Genomic DNA, 19,036 nt, shown 5'->3' with positions numbered 1-19,036 from the left:
CATAGATATAAATTTTATAGTGGTAGATACTACGAAGTGCTGCAGAACAGTGGAACTTCATAAAATTATTAAACACGTCATGTTCAAATTTTCAACTTAATCAATTTTCGACCACTACTTCTGAACAGTGGCTATATTTGCCATGTGTGTTTCAGTATTTTTTTAGTAACAGTCATTCTGTGGACAAAACTTATTTATAGTGCCGTGGCACTATTATCCATTCCTGTTATGGAATATTAAAATTGTTAGTACAAATCTCAAGTGAGATTGCAAGGCCTGTCTCCCTATACGACAGTGCCCTCCTGAACTCTTAAACAAGGAGACCAGCAAGACATGAAGTATTGCTAACTTTAATCTGACATCTTTTGGGTCAGAGGTGACACAGTTCGAATGTCACTAGTTTTCACCATTGAGGAAGTTTTTATTCCCGTGGAATGGAAATGTGGGCGAGTACAATTGGCGTGTGATTTCATTGTAGACATTTCCAGTCCCTCCTCTAGCAGAGACTATCCGTGAAGTGGACATTAGGTCAACATCTAAACACCATGAAACTGAGTCATATATCTTAGAGTTGAAATTTAACAATATAAAATTTGTTTTTTTCTTTTATCCTCCTCTCTGTATAAGAACAGTCAGAGACTAAAAACTCAAAAAACATGAGGAGAATGATTTTGTTTGTTAATCTGCTTGGCAGTTCACTTTAAGAGGTCAGACAGATCTCTAGTGTAAAATATATAAATCTTCTGTATCTATGCAGTGAATAATGTGTATCTATATAAATTGGTGTGATTGGTGCACCAGTGAAAGAAAGTTTCTAATAAGTGTTTTGTAACATGAGAGTGGTGAGTGTTGATTTCAGTCACCTATTGATCTATGTGGAGAAATAAATATCCATCTTCCAACAGTATAGTGAGGGTGTCTATTTTCCTGATTGGTTAGTACCCGAACTCTAATCCATGTGTTTTTATTTCAGGAGTGAGAGTCAAGGAAACATTTCTCCTTACTCTAGTACATCTGACCACCTTCCTGAATGGGGCCCAGGAAGGTATACGCCCAGAGAACAAATAAGACACAGTTATGAGTGTAAAGAGTGCGTAACAGGCTGCTACCTGTTGTATCTAAATCATTTTTTAACCTTATTACATTTTTGAAACTATTTACAAGTAGCTGCAGAGACCATAACTGTTGTCAGAATCCCTGAGATATATACTTCATAATTTAAAACCCTGAGATTTTGTTTTTGTTTTATTTTACTAATGCTCTACCGACTATCAATTGTGGCAGTGGCGGCTCCAACAGGAGATCATCCTTATTACTCCGAAAGGGATTTACATATGCAAAGGTATTTCATTTACATTTTTTGTGATATTTACATAAATTTAACTATCCCTCGCCACTCCACCAGCTAGTAACTTATCATTATGTGTTGTTGTTTTCATTTGTATGCATAGATTACTTCTATTGCTACCGGCACCTCACACCTGTGCTCACTGCTCAATATATGCTCGCTGGTGTATAACGAAATGTTTTTTCAGTAAATGTTAATTCTAATTTGAAGAATTTTAAAAAATTCACAATGTTTATCATTAAATAGTCTATCTACTCGTTTGGACATTTTGATAACAGATTTACCTATTAAATGTTTAATTTTCCCTAGATGTTTAATTACGGAAAAGTTTTACAGTGTATTTATCTTGAATTGAAATTGTTTTGAATTTACCACATGAGGTAAGTAGCCCGAAGGAGGAGAACTGAAGTAGCTGATATTCTACGTAAAAGCAACCTATTGTAGAATGATGATACTTCTTACCTTCAGCACATTATCTTTACATTAGAGAGTCAGAGAAAAATCCTGTTTTTTCCTCCCTTATGACCAACCACCTTAAACCTCTACATACCATGGTTCGTCTCACAGTGCTCCAAAGGCATTAGTATAATAATAATATTCCTGAATATGATATCCTTACATAATATAGTAACCTTAGACATCTTATTTAAAATGTGTTCCTTAGTAGAAATTTAAGCAACCATGTAGGAGAGGGCACGACGTTTTATTTTGACCCTCTCATTTCAGTACCCTCCCAACAAAAAGTAATTTCTGATAAGCAGGACAGACAAAAATAAGAAATATATTTACAGCATCCTCTCTCCCTTCGTGATTTGAATATCACGTAAATAGTACTCGCCCCACTTGATCTAACTTTGGACTTTGACCCCGACATTTGTGACGTCATAGGTCAAAGGTCAATGACCTTGGCCCGGGGTCAATAACCTAGGGGTACATAGGACCACCACCTCTAAATATTGGCAGGGTACAATGGCCCACTCCCTAAATTTTGGCAGGGGTACCTAGGACCACCCCCCTTAAATTTTGGAAATTGCCAAATCTAAAAATTTAGTATGGTAGCCTAGGACCATAGTATGTACCTCTATCAGTATTGGGGTCTATGTCGTTCCCTTTCATGGGTAAAAAATTACCAAAAATTCAAATTTCGGAGAGTTTTGACCTAATTTATCCGCTTTGATGAAGTGTTATTATCCTATATAGTTATATGGGCGTATACAGGGGTCCATTCCCTTTCATAAGATATGGGTATATTTGTGCACCCCTTTAAAATTTGGGGAGTACCTTGGCCCACCCCTTAAATTTTGGAAATTGCCTAATTTAAACATTTGGTATTATAGTACTGGAACCTAACATGTATTATGATAAATTTGGGTGGCCCACCTCGTTCCCTCGTACAAAATTGCCAAAATATAAACGTAAGCAATACGTTGTACCACGTGTTTGGTCTTTTGGCCCAATTTATCCTCTTGGATGAGGTCCTATTACCTTATATGGTTAAATGGTCATGTATAGGGGTCCATACCCTTTCATAAGATAGGGTATATTTGTGCACCCCTTTAAAAATTTGGGAGGTGTACCTTGGCCCACCCCTTAAATTTTAGAAATTGCCCATTTTATACATTTGGTATAATAGTATAGAACCCTAATATATTTTACTAAAAATTTGGGTGGTCCACCTCGTTCCCTTTCATGGGTACAAAATTGACAAATTTTAGTACAACCACGTGTTTCGTTTTTGACTTAATTTATTCCCTTGGATGAGGTCCTATAACCTTATATGGTTATATGGTCATGTATAGGGGTCCATTTCCTATCATAAGACATAGGTACATTTGTGCACCCCTTTAATATGTACCACTATAAATTTGGATGATCCACATTGTTCCCTTTCATGGGTAAAGAACTACCAAAAATCAAATTTCGGAGGTTATTGACCCATTTGATAAGTATTTAGCACGTTATATGGGTATGTACTCAGATTTATTACCTTTATATGTTTATGTTCCCTTTCAAATTTGGGAATTATCAAATAAAATTTTGTAAACGTTTTCTAGGACCCACCCCATCAGGATTCTGCCGCCTATAGTCGGACAATTTGTCCATGCCGACCAGATGCCGCGGTCGGATTGCCGGCGCCGGACGCCGGCATCTTTCAGCGCGATTTTCGACCGCGACGAATAGTTGCCTTGGCGAGCGGTCGGCAAACAGCCGGAAATGAGCATTAAATGCGCCGGCACCGCCGTCGGAAAGTTGTCTTGCCGAGCAGTCGGCAAACAACCGTAAAGGCGCAGTAAATGCGCCGGCGCCGCCGTCGAAAAGAGGCCGGCATAAGGAGTCGGCAGAGGGTCGGAAAGAGGCCTTTCCGATTGTTTTGCCTGCTCTGACGGACGGCAACAGTCGGCAAAGAGTCGGCAAAGGGAATTTTACTTGACGATTTTCGACCGCTTCCCGCCTCGGCAAAAGGTCGGCAACTTTGAACAAGTAGATCGTCGTGCCGCCGCGGACGGGTGCCGGCTGCCTCCGGCGGCCCGCCACCGTCGACGGCGGCAATCCCTCTTTCCGACCGCGACTTCCTGATGGGGCATTGTAGATTTTGGTGTTCCTCTTATGGCCAAATATTCAAAATTTAAAGGTTATTGACCTATTTTTTGATACGGCTTTATTATTGAATAACTACAGCATTTATTACTTTTTCATAAGACACAGGTGTATTTCTGTACCAATCTTAAATTTTAGGAGGCGTACATTTCTTATTGTCATATCAATAATTGGTAATTGTTCTTAAAATTGGATAGTATCTCATTCATTGAGTAAATCATTGTCAAATATTAGTATGATCACGTGATCAGTTATTGACCTATGATGGGATTAGGAGTCCAGGACATTGGTACATTTAAACTTTGTAGGGTAGTTTGAGAATTGTCAAATGAAATTGCGTCATTGGTTTTGATTATTCCAGTCTATGGACCAAATATAAACGTAAGCAATACGATGTACCACGTGATTGACCTTGATGAGATGGTGTACAGGGATTCATTTCCTTTGTTGTGGTATTTCTTAAGTTTGAGTAGACACTTGTAGAAAACAGTTGGTTCTACTCAGGTAAACAATTGACTGACATTATTGACCTTATTGAACATATAATGCATATAACCATATACGGTAATAAGACTGCGTCAAAGAGAATAAATTGGGCCAAAAACCAAACACGTGGTACAACATATTGCTAATGTTTATATTTTGGCAATTTTTTACCCATGAAAGGGAACAAATTGGACCACCCAAATTTATCATAATACATGTTAGGGTCCAGTACTATAATACCAAATGTTTAAATTGGGCAATTTCCAAAATTTAAGGGGTTGGCCATGTGTAGCATGCTCAGCTACATTGAGTTGGAGCTGCCTTTATTTTTGGAACACTCTGTATATGCTAGTGTCTGGAAGATAAAAGAAAATATGGACTAATTACAAGATATAAAAGAAAAGAATGAAAAATGTATAAACTCTGATTGTATAAATTACTCCTATTTTTGTATTTCCTCGATTAAGAGAATCTATTGTGTTTACTTTTTTTTTAAAAAAAAAGAAAAAGAGTAAAATCGTAGGTAATGAGAAGAAGAGCGAAGGTTGTAGAAGCGAGTTTGTTTGCAACAAACTCAAGGTTAAATCATGTGACGTAGTGTCTGGTCGTTTGCGCGTGGACAGCTGTCTCGCTCGTGAGCGAAAGTCGTGAGCCAGGTTAGTTGCTGCGTTGAACGTCCATCTGGTAGTACCTGTCTGTTTGTGCTCTTCTGGTCGAATGTTAACGGAATCTAAAGGAATAGAAAGTTGGAAGTTGATTTTTTCTCTTCGTTTGAATTATACCGGATCGGAAGAATACGAAGTAATTTTAAGTTATGGGTTTGGCGTTCTCTAGAAACATCAGATTTCCTACCAAGCTTTTTCTATTAACTGGGAAAGGTAGAATCGAGTAGAGGTGATTGAGGACAGACGATTCCTATGGCAGAATAGAGCAGTTTGGAAATTGGTAAGTACAAACCTTTTGTAGTTTCTAGAACCTAAACTCTGGTAACCATGGTTTGGTTAATTAACTAACAAGTTTGACTAATACATTTTTCCTGCTAAAATAAATAGAAGTAGTTTTTAGACTATTAATTACTAGATTTAAGACTTGGTACGAAATACGTTCGTAATTTAATGCCGAAAGAAAATTGCATTTAGCGTCCCATTATAATCCTTTTGAGATCTCTGTTGAGATATTGATTTTTCGACGTCGAATTATTTTTTCTTGATTCTTGCTTCGCGAATTTAAGTAGAGTTGTAGTTTTCGCGTTATATTGTATTTAAATTGTTTGGTCGAGTCGCGGTCGCTTTTGACTAAGTTTCGACACTTTCTATTCCGGTTAAATTTTCATTCACCTTTGAAATTGTTAATAGCTTTTGAATTGTTCTTGTTTGGAATTATATATTGAATCAAAGTGTATTTAACCTCTATTCAAGGAACATTCAATTATTATTCAATTGCATTTAATCACGTTTTCGATTATTCGTAGTAAGCAACTCATTCTCAGAATTTAAATTGTTGTTGTTGGTTTGTATTTTTTTAAAATATATAATTAATTGTAATAAAAAGCAAATTGAACATTTTCTTTTATTTAAAATATTTAGTATTTGTAATCTTGATAACCTTGCATTTTCGTTTGGGAGATTTGAAGCTTGCATTACTTGGGGGATTCCTTTTTTTATTTATGCCAGATATCAGAACCGTGTCAAAAGATAGTTTGGCTAAACTTAATCATTGCTTATTTGTCTTGAATAGAATTAAGGTAGGTGTCAAACAATCCTCGGCACAAGGTTCGTTACACCATGGTACCCCTCCCAAAAAATTGGTGCATTAATGTACCTATGGTTTATGATATGGAATGGAACCCTATACATGATCATATAACCATATAAGGTAATAGGACCTCATCCAAGGGGATAAATTGGGCCAAAACCAAACACGTGATTGTACTAAAATTTGGCAATTTTGTACCCATGAAAGTAAACGAGGTGGACCGCCCAAATTTATAGTGATCTATATTAGGGTTCTATACTATAATACCAAATGTTTAGATTGGGCAATTTCCAAAATTTAAGGGGGTGAGCCAAAGTACCCCTCCAGGGTGCATCAATATACCCATGTCTTATAATAGGAAATGGACCAATATACATGACCATATAAGGTAATAGGACCTCATCCAAGGTGATAAATTGAACCAAAACCAAACACGTAGTTGTACTAAAATTTGGCAAATTCTTACCCATTAAAGGGAACGAGGTGGACCACCCAAATTTATAGTAATCTATATTAGGGTCCTATACTATAATACAAAATATATAAAATGGGCAATTTCCAAAATTAAAGGGATGGGCCAAGTTACCCCTCCCAAAAATTTAAAGGGGTGCACAAATGTACCTATGTCTTATGATAGGTAATGGACCCCTATACATGACCATATAACCATATAAGGTAATAGGATCTCATCCAAGGGAATAAATTAGATCCAAAACGAAACACGTGGTTGTACTAAAATTTGGCAATTTCATACCAATGAAAGGGAACAAGGTGGACCACCCAAATTGATAGTAATATATATTAGGGTCCTATACTATTATACCAAATGTATAAAATGGGCAATTTCCAAAATTTAAGGGGTGGGCCAAGGTACCCCTCCCAAATTTTAAAGGAGTGCACAAATATATCCATATCTTACGAAAGGGAATGGTCCCCTGTATACGCCCATATAAATATATAGGATAATAACCTTCATCAAAGGGGATAAATTGGGCCAAAAGACCAAACACGTGGTACAACGTATTGCTTACGTTTATATTTTGGCAACTTTGTACCCCTAGAAGGGAACCAATCAATGTTCCACGTTAACTAGCAACAAAATGTAAACTATTCCATAAAATATTGACATCAAGAGTTATATTATGGTTACCACTGTCGTTGTGTAAAAGTGGTGTGTCGGTGTTTTGTTGTGCTCTGATATTTTTTTACTTTTTGTCTGGTTTACCCGTGTGTTAGAGGTGTTTGTTATCTATAACTGCACGATGGTGTGATATTGATAAACAGTGTGTTTCTCAGTCCTGTGTTTGTGTTGTGATTCTGTCAATGAAGAAGACAGGGCAAAGGTATTTAATGAATATTTTGATAGCAGCTTTGCTTCATCCCCTCCCACCTCTCTTTCCTTCCCCTACTCTCTTCAACCTGTTTGTTCTGAGTCTTTATCTTCTATCAGTACCACACCGGCTGAAGTACTCTTGTCATTGACCCAACAGCACGCCTTAGGGCCAGATAATATCTATACTTACTTCCTACGCAGTTTTGCCAGTTCTCTTTCTCAACCCCTTTCGTTTAATACTAAATCGCTGTTTTGCTGAAGGTTTCTTTCCCACCAGTTGGAAGAGAGCTAATATCACTCCTGTTCATAAGTCTGGTAAAAATAAAAATGATGTGTTCTCTTATCGACCTATTTCCTTATTATCTCAACTCTCACTTGTTTGTGAAAAGATAATCAAAAACAGGCTTTTTCAATTTGTTGGTCCATTTATAAACTCCTCACAACACGGCTTTTTGCCAGGAAGATCTTATCTTACTAATTTATCAGTTCTTCTGTCCGACCCTGTGGACAGCATCTCAGAAAATTCGCAACTCGACATTTGTATTTGGACCTGTCTAAGGCTTTCGATTCTCTTCCACACCATCTTCTTCTATACAAACTCAGTTCTAGATTCAATATACATGGTAAATTACTTAGTCTTCTAGAAACATATCTCAGTAATAGAATACAACGAGTTTCAGTATTAGGTTACTTTTCTGACTTTATTTCCGTAACTTCTGGAGTTCCTCAAGGCAGTGTTCTGGGTCCACTTCTATTTTTATTATACATGGACGATTTGCCTTCTTTGTTCACAAACAGCTCTACCAAAATTCTTCTATTTGCTAATGATTGCAAACTCTACAGACAATTTAAATCAGAGTACGATGCTCTTGCACTTGAGCATGATGCTTCTATTCTTCTCAACTGGTGTAACTCTTGGAAATTTAATTTAAACATAAAAAAATTTGCTTCTCTTACGATTTCTCTAAAAAAGGACCGTATAAACCACATCTACAAAATTGGTCGTCAGAACATAAATCCTGTTACCTCTTTCAGAGATCTGGGTTTTATCATTGACAGTAAGCTTACTTTTGCGGATCATATAAGCACAATATCTTGTACGGCTTGAGAAAACTAGGACTCCTTTATCGCTTCACTGACATAAGAAATCCTAGTTCCTTAAGCTTATTCTATAAGTCATATGTTGCTCCCACTATTGAGTACTGTTCTCCTATCTGGTCTATGGCCTGCCCTACTCATCTGAAAAAATTAAATTCTGTAATAAATTTCTTTTTAGCCATTGTATCCTACCGAGTACCTCACCTTCGAACACTTCGAAAAATGATGTTTTAACATTTCTCAATATCATACCTCCGCTAGTGAGAAACAAAATTTCTGACCTAATATTTTTGCATAAAATTGTAAATGGCCATATATCATGTGAACAGTTATTAAGTCAGATCAATTTTTGCGTACCCGCCAGAACAACACGATCTAGTGATCTCTTTTACACTCGAGCTGCGAGAGTTAATATTGTCCAAAGGTCCCTTCTAGACCGAATTGTTAGCACGTATAATAAGTTACCAGAAACTGTAGACGTTTTTTTCAAATAAGCATACCTTCAGATCATCTATAAATAAACTATCTTTGTAATGTTGCCATTGTATTGTACTATCTTGATTTCAAATTGTTATTCTATTGTTATGTTATAAATTGTTAAAATGTTTCAGCGTAAAATGGCCTAGTGCAGTATCTGAAACCTATTATGAATAAAATAAATAAAATAAAATAAAATGTTTTTGACGCTTCGTGTCTATATCTGTGGGCAGTACACTAATTAACCGGACCTTTGCAAAAGGGGGTGGATTGTTCTTTAGACAACAATAGCATGGGAAACTATAACAGTTATACCCAGGGGCATCATTTATGGGAGGGCAGTAGGGAGCAATTGCCCAACCCCCAAGAGCTTGAGAAATACAGATACTTGAACAGAGATTGTTTACTAATACTGTATACTAGTAAAGAACTTGAAAATCTTATGTCGGTGGTGCTCTTGGCCCGCCTCCCATTCCCCAAAAGAAGTCTGCAATGACGCTCCTGGTTATAGCATACATCCAGTATTACCGAATGGAATATTCCTCTCATCCCCCTTGTAATTCGTATACTGTCCACAGATATAGACAGGAAGCGTCAATAATATTTTTACACAACGACAGTGGCAACCATAATATAACTCATGATGCCAATATATTTACAAAATAGTTTACGTTTTGTTGCTGGTTAACATGAAACTATTTTAGAACTGATTTGAACATTTCTATTGTTTTATGCATTATAAATATGTGATCACAAAATTTACTTGTAGTTACAAATGGTTAAGCTATTGGTTAAATCAAAAAAGTTAACTCGTGCGGAATTGAACCCGGGACCCCTTGCCTGGAAGTCGCAGATGCTCCTCACTCCTCCACGCTGTCACTTGACAGCTCTATGCGCCATACCATATATGCGGCGAGTCGGAAATGTTAAGACGCAAATCAAGAGATGGCAACAAAACTAACTGTTTTGGAAATAATTGGGCAACAACAGTTAATTGTTCAATATGAATGCCTCACTAACGTTTTTATTCAATTCCCAAATTCTGTGATAACGATCAGCTACAAATTGGTAAACTGTACACTCAACTTTGGGATCATACTTTTCTGATTGTAACACAGACATTTTCCCTGCTACGACTTGAGGAGATTCGAACTGTTGTTTAAAGTCGTTGTACGATTCGAAACGGGTTTATGAGTAATAAACCAAGATTTAAAAGATCCTTGCATCAAAAATCTAAAATATCTAAATACTGTTTCTGGGATTTGCATTAATTTGACATTTTTCTCAAATACTTCCAGAAAGTTAGATGCAGTAATTTCTCTTTCGTGACCTAAGAATTTTTCAAAAGACTCAATATCACTGCGCTTAATGGGCCTAATATTCTTAATCTGCACCGGTTCCCTATGATGGGTAGGATACCGATTTTTACTTTTAGATTTTAGTTTAACACTAGTTTCATAGCTGCTGATAGTGCTCTTACTACTACTACGACTAATGGAACTATGAGTTCGGGGAGTACTGGTTACACTATCGTATAGTGAATTAGTAACGGTACGAGTGTTACTGAGACTACCAGGTCTGGATTCGGCATGCGAATTCAAAATTTGAGTCTGTATTAATGACAACTGAGTTTGTAACATTTGTAATTTTTGTCTGAGGTTACTAATGTCATTCTTAACCTCCAAAACAGTACTCTGAATTTGAACATACTGTTTTGATTCCTTTTCTCTATCTCTAGTTAGTTCTACTACACTACTACTGTAACGATCTAGTGTTTTTGAGAAAGAGTAACGATTGATTAATGCAGTCCATTTCCACGCCACTATTGTTCACGCTACTTTCATTCAATGCTACCTTTTGCATACACTCAGCCCCTGTGCTTGGTGGGTTTGAATCCTACCCTCAATATCTGCTAACATTCTTTGGATATAACATTTTCTTTTCCAAATCCATAATCCTAAGGTCATACATTTCAGAAATTTGTTGCAATTCATGCTTCACTTGTGTTAGAGAACTACTATTTCGGGTTTCAACTTGTTGAATCGCTAGTGACAACTCATCCTGCGTTTCTATCAGTTCATGGCAGGTTTGAACTTTCGTTTCACTTAACCGATCATCGACTTCTATTTTGAACTCCCTAAAATCTCGTCTCACACTTTCAATTTCGGTTTTAATTTCTAATTTAAGAGCATTGAACTCAGTATTCCTTGAATATCGTTTGTAATCTCTTGATTTGACGCATCGTGTTTTTCACGTAATTCAACTACTTCTGTCTTCAGAATATCGACTTGATTTACTAACTCAGCATGATTATTTTGCGTACATTGGTTAGTTTCGTTCAGTTTGCAGATAACTTTTTCACTGCTTCGAGCACTGTTTCTATCTCACGCGTTGTTGCCATGATAAAATTAAATTTCACACTACAAAAACACACAATATATATATTAAACTAATAAAGTGGCATTGAATATATTGTAGCACAGTCCAAAGATTCACTTTCCCCTACTGAAGCATCTGTCCATGGGAAGGAGGGCCATTCTATTACGGTATTGGGGTTCGGTTACCGTGTGTCCCTGTCCGGGCGCCATTCTATTACAGTGCCGGGTTCATGTCACTGTAAGGGAACGACATTCTACTACGGTCTCTAGGTTCAGGTGCTATCAAGTTAATGAAAGCAGGTTTGGTCATATGCCCACCGTCGCTGACGAGACAATCGTACCGTAAAAGTAGGGTTAGAAATTTTCTCGTCAACAGTCTCATATAAATTAAGTTTGTGTTTCTTAACGTCTCTTATACTCTCGGGAAGGAAATTCATGAGAAGCATGAGACATAAAGTAGCACCAGATGATTGTACAGAGAAACTAATGAACCCTTGCACTGTGCTACGTTAACTGCATTATCACTATGGCAAGAATCAAATATTAAAATGTACATGCAATATATGACATTGCTTATCCTGTTGAAGAAAATATCACTATGATATACGCACAATTATACCATTAGTGTGTTATCAACTGACACAGAGATTAACACTCACGATAAATATTTTCAATGTATATATTCTAACTTTTAGGGAATCACAATCATATACGTTTTACACACTATTGATATATCTTTGATTAGTAAAACATTGGCCCAAGAATAATATATATAGACGAACGCGACCGTTGCCGATACCGATTTAATACACGAACATTAACGATTCCAATAGTTTAATTCTCAGAAGACACAAACATTCTTCAAAGTAAAAATATATCAGTCTCCGACTCCCACTTGAGAGATTACTTCTTTTATGAGGATCCTTAGATGTTTTTCTTTAGTTCCCATAGTTTTGATGCCACTGAGAGAAAAGGTATTACATTTTGAAAATTCAACTTTTCATTTTTAAAGCACGCTGCTTACATAATATATTTGTATGAAACAATAAAAGACTTATTGGGCCTTATGCAGAGTCGTTTTGAAGCGCGATTAATGCCATACTAAAGAGTTCGACTAACATAAGTTTCCTGGCCTTCAGTAGTCAGGCCTTTAGTATGACGTTAATAATGAAAAAATGAAATGAAATGAAATCTTTGAGTTTTACGACCCACGGTTATGCCGGTTAGGCTAAAGGAGACGGTGATAATGATTAATGAATGAAATGGTGGAATGAAGAAAGTGGAAGGAAACGGGAGAACCCCGAGGAAACCCACGCACACGGTGTTTGTCCACCACAAAGTTCACTTGGCGGGGGCTGGGATCGAACCCGGGACCCCAAGCCCCAGAGGTGAACGCTCATCCACTGAGCCACCGCGGCCCCAACGCTAATAATGCGTCGAAACGACTCTGCATAAGGCGGATTGAGTCAGAATTAATATTGAGTCATAAATGTGGTTAATGTGTTCCCAATAAGACAATGCTCAGTTAATCATTCTTATTAGTGAAGCAACCTCATAAAAACTAAGGGTGGTACTCAGAGAGAATTCGTTAATCAATAGTTAGTCAACGACTAGTTAGTGTAATACTAGCAATTCAGTAAGAAAGGTGTACTTTTTGTATTCAGAATCTACTTTGAGTACAACTATAAAATTGATTTGGGTATGATTAACTAATAAAATCCAATGCATCAGGTGAGAAAAATAAATGTGGCAACTATGGAAAAGAGATGTGCGCATGCGTACTCTGTAAAAATGGAAATACATGACATACGAAATCGGAAATGTGTCGCACAAGCTAAACCGTGGCTAAAAGAGTACCCTCTGTTCCAGATTAATTCGTCACATGTAATGAACTCCGTCGATTACTATGTGCTAACCAGAGACTCTGAATACACTTTTGATGACCATCTGTTAGTCATACCCGTAGTATTGCCTTAATCAGACGCCAAAACGACTCTGCATAAGGCCCTAAATGTTTTGGGGGAACTATCTTTCCTCCTATCAATGTATTCTTGCGCTTCTATTGTGTAAGGTAAGCCTGACGCTCGGGGAGCGCAGGCAGTCAGATTTCATCACTTAAAACGTTCACTTGCTCTTTTATAAAATTCTGACTCAAGTCTTTTATTGTTTAATACGAATATACTAATGTAAATAATAAGTGATTATTGTAAAAGATGCACATTATGACGTATAGTCCTACTCTGCCTTTTAGCTTAGGAATTCAGGTTTGAGTAAGAGGGGGAAGAGAGTTAAGCTGAGTTGAATTTTTTTATCCATATCAGGTAATGCGAAGAGAGAAATGGGTGAGGAACCATACACACACATAGAGACTTATGAGCGAAAAAGTTCGCAGCATTTCCATTCTAAGAATTTTTGTCTTGGTGTGCACTAATTCCTAGAAATTCTCTTCCGTATACGAGGGTTGATTAAGAGATATATAACAATAAGGCTATATCAGTAGTTCGTACAATATTTAACTCTAAAGTTTGTTATTCCACGCTTTCGGCAGCTCATAAGCATATGGTCACAGTGGATCCGACTTTCACCGATTTTTTTTTTTTTTTTTTTTTTTGTGTGTGACATATTCTGGCAACATCGGTGAAATAACAAATGCATTAAGAGAAGTATACGTGGTCAGACTGGCGCAAACATGTTCTGACTACCACGGCCAACTTCTACCGACCACCGATCGGAAACAAATTATTTTGTTTTTGTCTTCAGACTAGACCAGATTAACGGGCGGTTTACAACTCATCGCAAATATTGAGACTCCCTTTTTTTACTTATTTATGCGAGATGGTTGATTCTGAAAGATTGATTTCTTTAGTGAATGAACGGAAACCTCTGTGGGATATTCAGAACAAGAGCAACCACAACAGGGACATAGCAAGAAGGCTGTGGTTAGAAGTAACCAAAGAATTAAACAGTACTAGCAGTGGCGTATTTACGATTTTGTTTCGGGGGGCTTTGTTAACTTTATTCCTGGACATGTTAAAATTCTGCAAGATATCCCATTTACTTTAAAATAGTTTATTGAATTTCGGGAGGGGCTTAAGCCCGGAAGCTCCTTCAATACGCCACTGGGTACTAGTAAGTATAAAACTTCTGTGCCTGCTCCACCAACTTTGCAAATAGATTGTGAAACTCGCCATATTTCTCTCTTTCTTAAAAAATAGTATTTACATAATCACTCTTATCTTCTTCTAAAAGTAATATTTTTAACACAAGACTTTCTAATAGTAGCATTTTTTTATTTGTCCATACTGTATCCCACAAGAAGCTAGACTGACGACGGATCGGTTGCAGTACGATCAAGCAGTCGGCAGACGCGGTCAGCCGACCAGTCTGCCGTAACCGCCAGAGTGAAAAAACGGATGCACTGTGACCGTAGGCTAACACGTAAACAACCCGATTTTCACCCTATGTTTATTGGAACTTTTTTTTGTTTGTTTTGCTCTCAGGAACCACCCCTCTGCTTTTATACAAGGAATTTAGCGCCATACTATATAAAATAGGTAACTTCTTTGAAGACACCTCATTTTAAAAACAAAAACAACAAAACAAGATAACAAAAATGTCAGTGTTGTCAACTTAGAAATCATTTCTACATAAGAAATAAAACCTTTTTACGTGCAAAGCTATCCGTCAATTACCATGTATAAAAATGGATTTATTAAAGGTATTTAGCATCTACTTTCCAGTGAAGGTATTTTCATCTACTTTCCAGTGACGGTATGTTTTCATAATTGAAAAACCACAGACCGTATGCCTTCATTACTGAAAAACCAGAGGGGTATGGCATACCACCGCATACCGTTTCACTTCGACCACTGGTAATACGGAAACGGATCATTACAGGAAGCTAGTAGCTTATTTACATTTTCCTAACAGTGATTTACAATTTAAATGTAAAATGGCGTTACAAACGGTTTCGGGGGGAGGCAATCAGCTATCAGCATCAGAGGCCCTTGACGTAGCCAGTCCGGGCCTGATTCCACCATCTCATTATTTATTTATTTTTTTTTTTTATCATCACCGTCTTCTTTATCTTATACGGCAGAACCGCGAGATGTAGATCTTAATCATTTCATTAAAAAACAATAAGAATAAGAATAAGAATCATCATAGAACCTTGGAATAGAGAACGTAAGGAAGTTACTTATAACTAGGCTATAACTAGAAACAAACAAATCAGAGATATGTATTTGAAATTTTGTTTGCTGAATAGAAATGTATCAAAATGTAATTTGAAATTCTCTTTCTACTCTAGAAAAGTAAACGAGTATGACCCCAGGTCCTTTTTGTATGTATATGGGATAAATGATCTTTGTTATATACCACTATCCAAAATGGGAGTAGTTGCATCATTCCGTATACATGTGTTTCAATACAAGATGATGAAGAAGAAACGAAATAAAAGAAAGAAGTGCAAGGTGTAGAATTGATCAGGTGTTTCGTCTGCGGTGATTTATTTGCTAGCTAAATAACCTGATGAGAAACTAGTGTAAGGGGGTTTAAATCATCATGAAATATTATGTTACGGTGATGAAATATATCGGTTCTCTTTAGGATTTAACGTAGGTGAAAAGGGGCTAAGTGCGTTGACAATAAAAGTGCATGTCAGTTAACAGGAATTATACAAATGTAGGCCAGCTGTTCGAAAAAAGTGAATAGACAATGAGTGGCTTTCTGCAGTGATTCTGTAAGTATATTGATCTTGCAGGTCAAGTTTTGACATACCACTCGAAATAACTGTTGCAAAATTATAATGCTTTCACTAATTTTCTTATTATTGTTCTCCGAAAGATTTGCACTGGGCAACATGACATTACTCGGTGTAGCATAGATAAAATTCAAGGTTTCCGGAAAAAACATTTGTAAAAAAAAAAAAAAAAAAAAAAAAAAAAAAAAATATTTTACGATTTGCGTATAATTATGGCGTCCGGATATATAGCACAAAAGCTACAGTGCAAAAAGCACAAACTAACCCTAGGTACCCACTAAAAGTAGTTATGAATGCTAACTTAGGCAGGTCGAAGCTGCTGAACGATAGTGCAGAGATGCGTGCGAAAGGATCAGGCGCGTCAGCGACGGTGGTTATACACCTGACCGAGGGTACTGAAAACAAGTGAGTTTTGACTATGATACGAGTTCAATACCACTTGTCATGGTTTCAAACTAGGAACGTTCCATTTGCAATCATAAAACGGGCATATAAAGTGTACGCACGTCACTTGAGAAATAACTGTTGAAAAATTATAATTTTGGTACAAATTTCCTCCAAAAAATTTGCGCTGGGCAACACGACAAGATCCCAATCAGCATAATTGAAATTTAAGAAGGCACCAGAAGTAATTATTGTACAATTACTATTTCATGATTTCGCATAAATACAATGTCCAAGCATATACCGTAAACATTACAGTACAAAAGAAACCAACTTGTACTAGGTGGCCACGAATGATATCTACCGAGTCAGGGCTGGTGGGCTCGTGCGGGCTTCTTCCGAGGGAACAAGCGCGTCAGTGATGGTGAGTATGTACTTAGGAAAAAGTCGTAGTAACATATGGTTTTTCGAGTTCCAGTAGCACTTGTTATGGTTGTACACAAGTAATACTACACTTGTAGATACAAAATACAGCTTTTGTACAATTCGCGGCATAGAAATCGTTACACAAATTCTAAGTCCAAATTAATAACAAACACTTGCCCCCGTTTTCGTATGCATCCAGAAATACATGTCTCAATCAATTAGTTGCTTCTAGTATTCAATCCAACTCCTCCACCTCTCCTTGTCTAAAGCAGTGTGTGTGACGTAGTACAATCTCTCCATTCAGCTGAAAAAGAAACAGGAATCAAGTTTACAATGTTATAGCTTTAAAACAATCTTTCCATTCGTTTGTTCTGGAATATTTTTAAGAGCCTAAATTGAAAAAAGTCACACAATGTTCCCATAGCTTCATAAATACCTTTAGTTTCATTCTTTTCCTTCTTTAAAGACTGCAAACTAGTAAGATGCTCCCTAAGAAATCTATGGAAATTGCCAATAACGGCAGTAGGTTTTGTGCTTCCTGAAGTCTGTAATGCACGCACAGAGCTCTAAAATATCTACTGATAGAAATGAGTGTTATTCAATGATTCATTTCATTTCTTTTCAGTAATTGGAAGCAGGGTGGAAGAAAATCATGATTTTTTTTAAAAAAAAATCATTTTTGTTGATTTTTTTTTTTTTTTTTTTGGTTTTAAATCATATCTTTCTCCTCGTATGATACAAGTCGCGAACTGAAGAAAAAGCATTAGGAATTAGTATTAAATGCTGATTTTGCTATTTAAGTGAAAGTATTGGTGTTGAATTTTGAATTATCCCCAATCGTTAACTTATATCAATCCCAAACAATGTTTCTAACCCTTCAAAATTATGGCTCTTTTTAAAGGTAAATTATACACTTTCTGTCAAGCAGCTACAGCATCATCCCTATTTCTCTTAGGATCATGGTGCATACATCACTCTCTTTGGAATAGAACAGCTTTTGAAACGGTAACATTCACATTTCCCTATCATGTCCCTGAAGCGGGAAATTTTGAGAGTAATCGGCTTTTTTTTTTTTTTACTTAAAAAAATGATCCCTCTGGATTCCCCTGTGTTAACGCACAGATCTCAAAATCAACTGGGAAATACGAAAGGGTGTACTAAATGTGTGTACAAAATTTCAAGCTTCTATCTTGAGTAGTAAGGGTGAGGAAACTATTTATCAATGAGCTAAGAACATTCCCAGATGACCCGGATGTAATATAAAAATTTCCTCAGACATCCCTATTTATCCTAGGGTCATGAATTGTACATTATTCTCTTCAGAATAAAACAAATTTTCAAACGGTACCCTTCAGATGTCTCCATCATGTATCTGGGGAGGGTAAATTACGAAAAAAGGAATTTTTTGTTAAAAATATCTTTTTTATTATTATTATTATTTTTACCTTTGTGAACCCCTCCCCCTGTTTTAAGGCAGAGATCTGAAGCAAATCTGGAAAATACTGAGGGGTGCACTGAGTAAATGTGCAAAATTTCAATCTTGTAGGTGCAAAAGTAAGCCCGCGAAAATATTCCCCAAATACACCAGATACCCGTATAAAACAGGATCTCAGGTAACAGTTTCCTGAGACATCCCTATTTGTCCTAGGAGCATAGTACATCATTTTCTTCAGAATAGAACAGCCTTTCAAATGGTACCATTCATATGTCTCCATCTCAGGTGGGAAAATCACGAAAAAACAATCAAATAATGAAGATTCTACCCTAGCACCTAAAAATAGGTGATAAAATTTAAAAGCTTAAACATTAAGGGAAAAGTACAACAACTTTATCAAAATGACACTTTTTTTCACAAAAGTTACTGATATTTGGCAGGGGCCTATTTTTAAAAACTCAGAACTAGCTTGCGGCATGAAATACAGAAATTTCGCATAAAATTTAAAAAAAAAAAAAGGGGGGATAGGACCCCTCCAAATCCGCCCTATTATCTG

At 36.7% G+C, this 19,036-nt stretch overlaps 1 protein-coding gene across 1 annotated transcript in view; it reads left to right on the top strand.

Moving 5' to 3' along the window:
- Positions 1-15,921: 15,921 nt before the first annotated feature.
- LOC145686201 (uncharacterized) overlaps positions 15,922-19,036 on the top strand; it is a 206,582-nt gene continuing 203,467 nt past the window's right edge. The window contains exon 1 of the mRNA XM_081759242.1: positions 15,922-16,214. The gene's annotated coding sequence lies outside the window, so the exon portion shown is untranslated. The remainder of the gene's footprint in view (positions 16,215-19,036) is intronic.

This window comes from Thermobia domestica, chromosome 5 (assembly GCF_964235325.1).
Source record: "Thermobia domestica chromosome 5, izTheDome1.hap1.1, whole genome shotgun sequence".
Taxonomy (NCBI): Eukaryota; Metazoa; Arthropoda; class Insecta; order Zygentoma; family Lepismatidae; genus Thermobia; species Thermobia domestica.
This window is presented reverse-complemented; position numbering and strand designations above follow the sequence as displayed.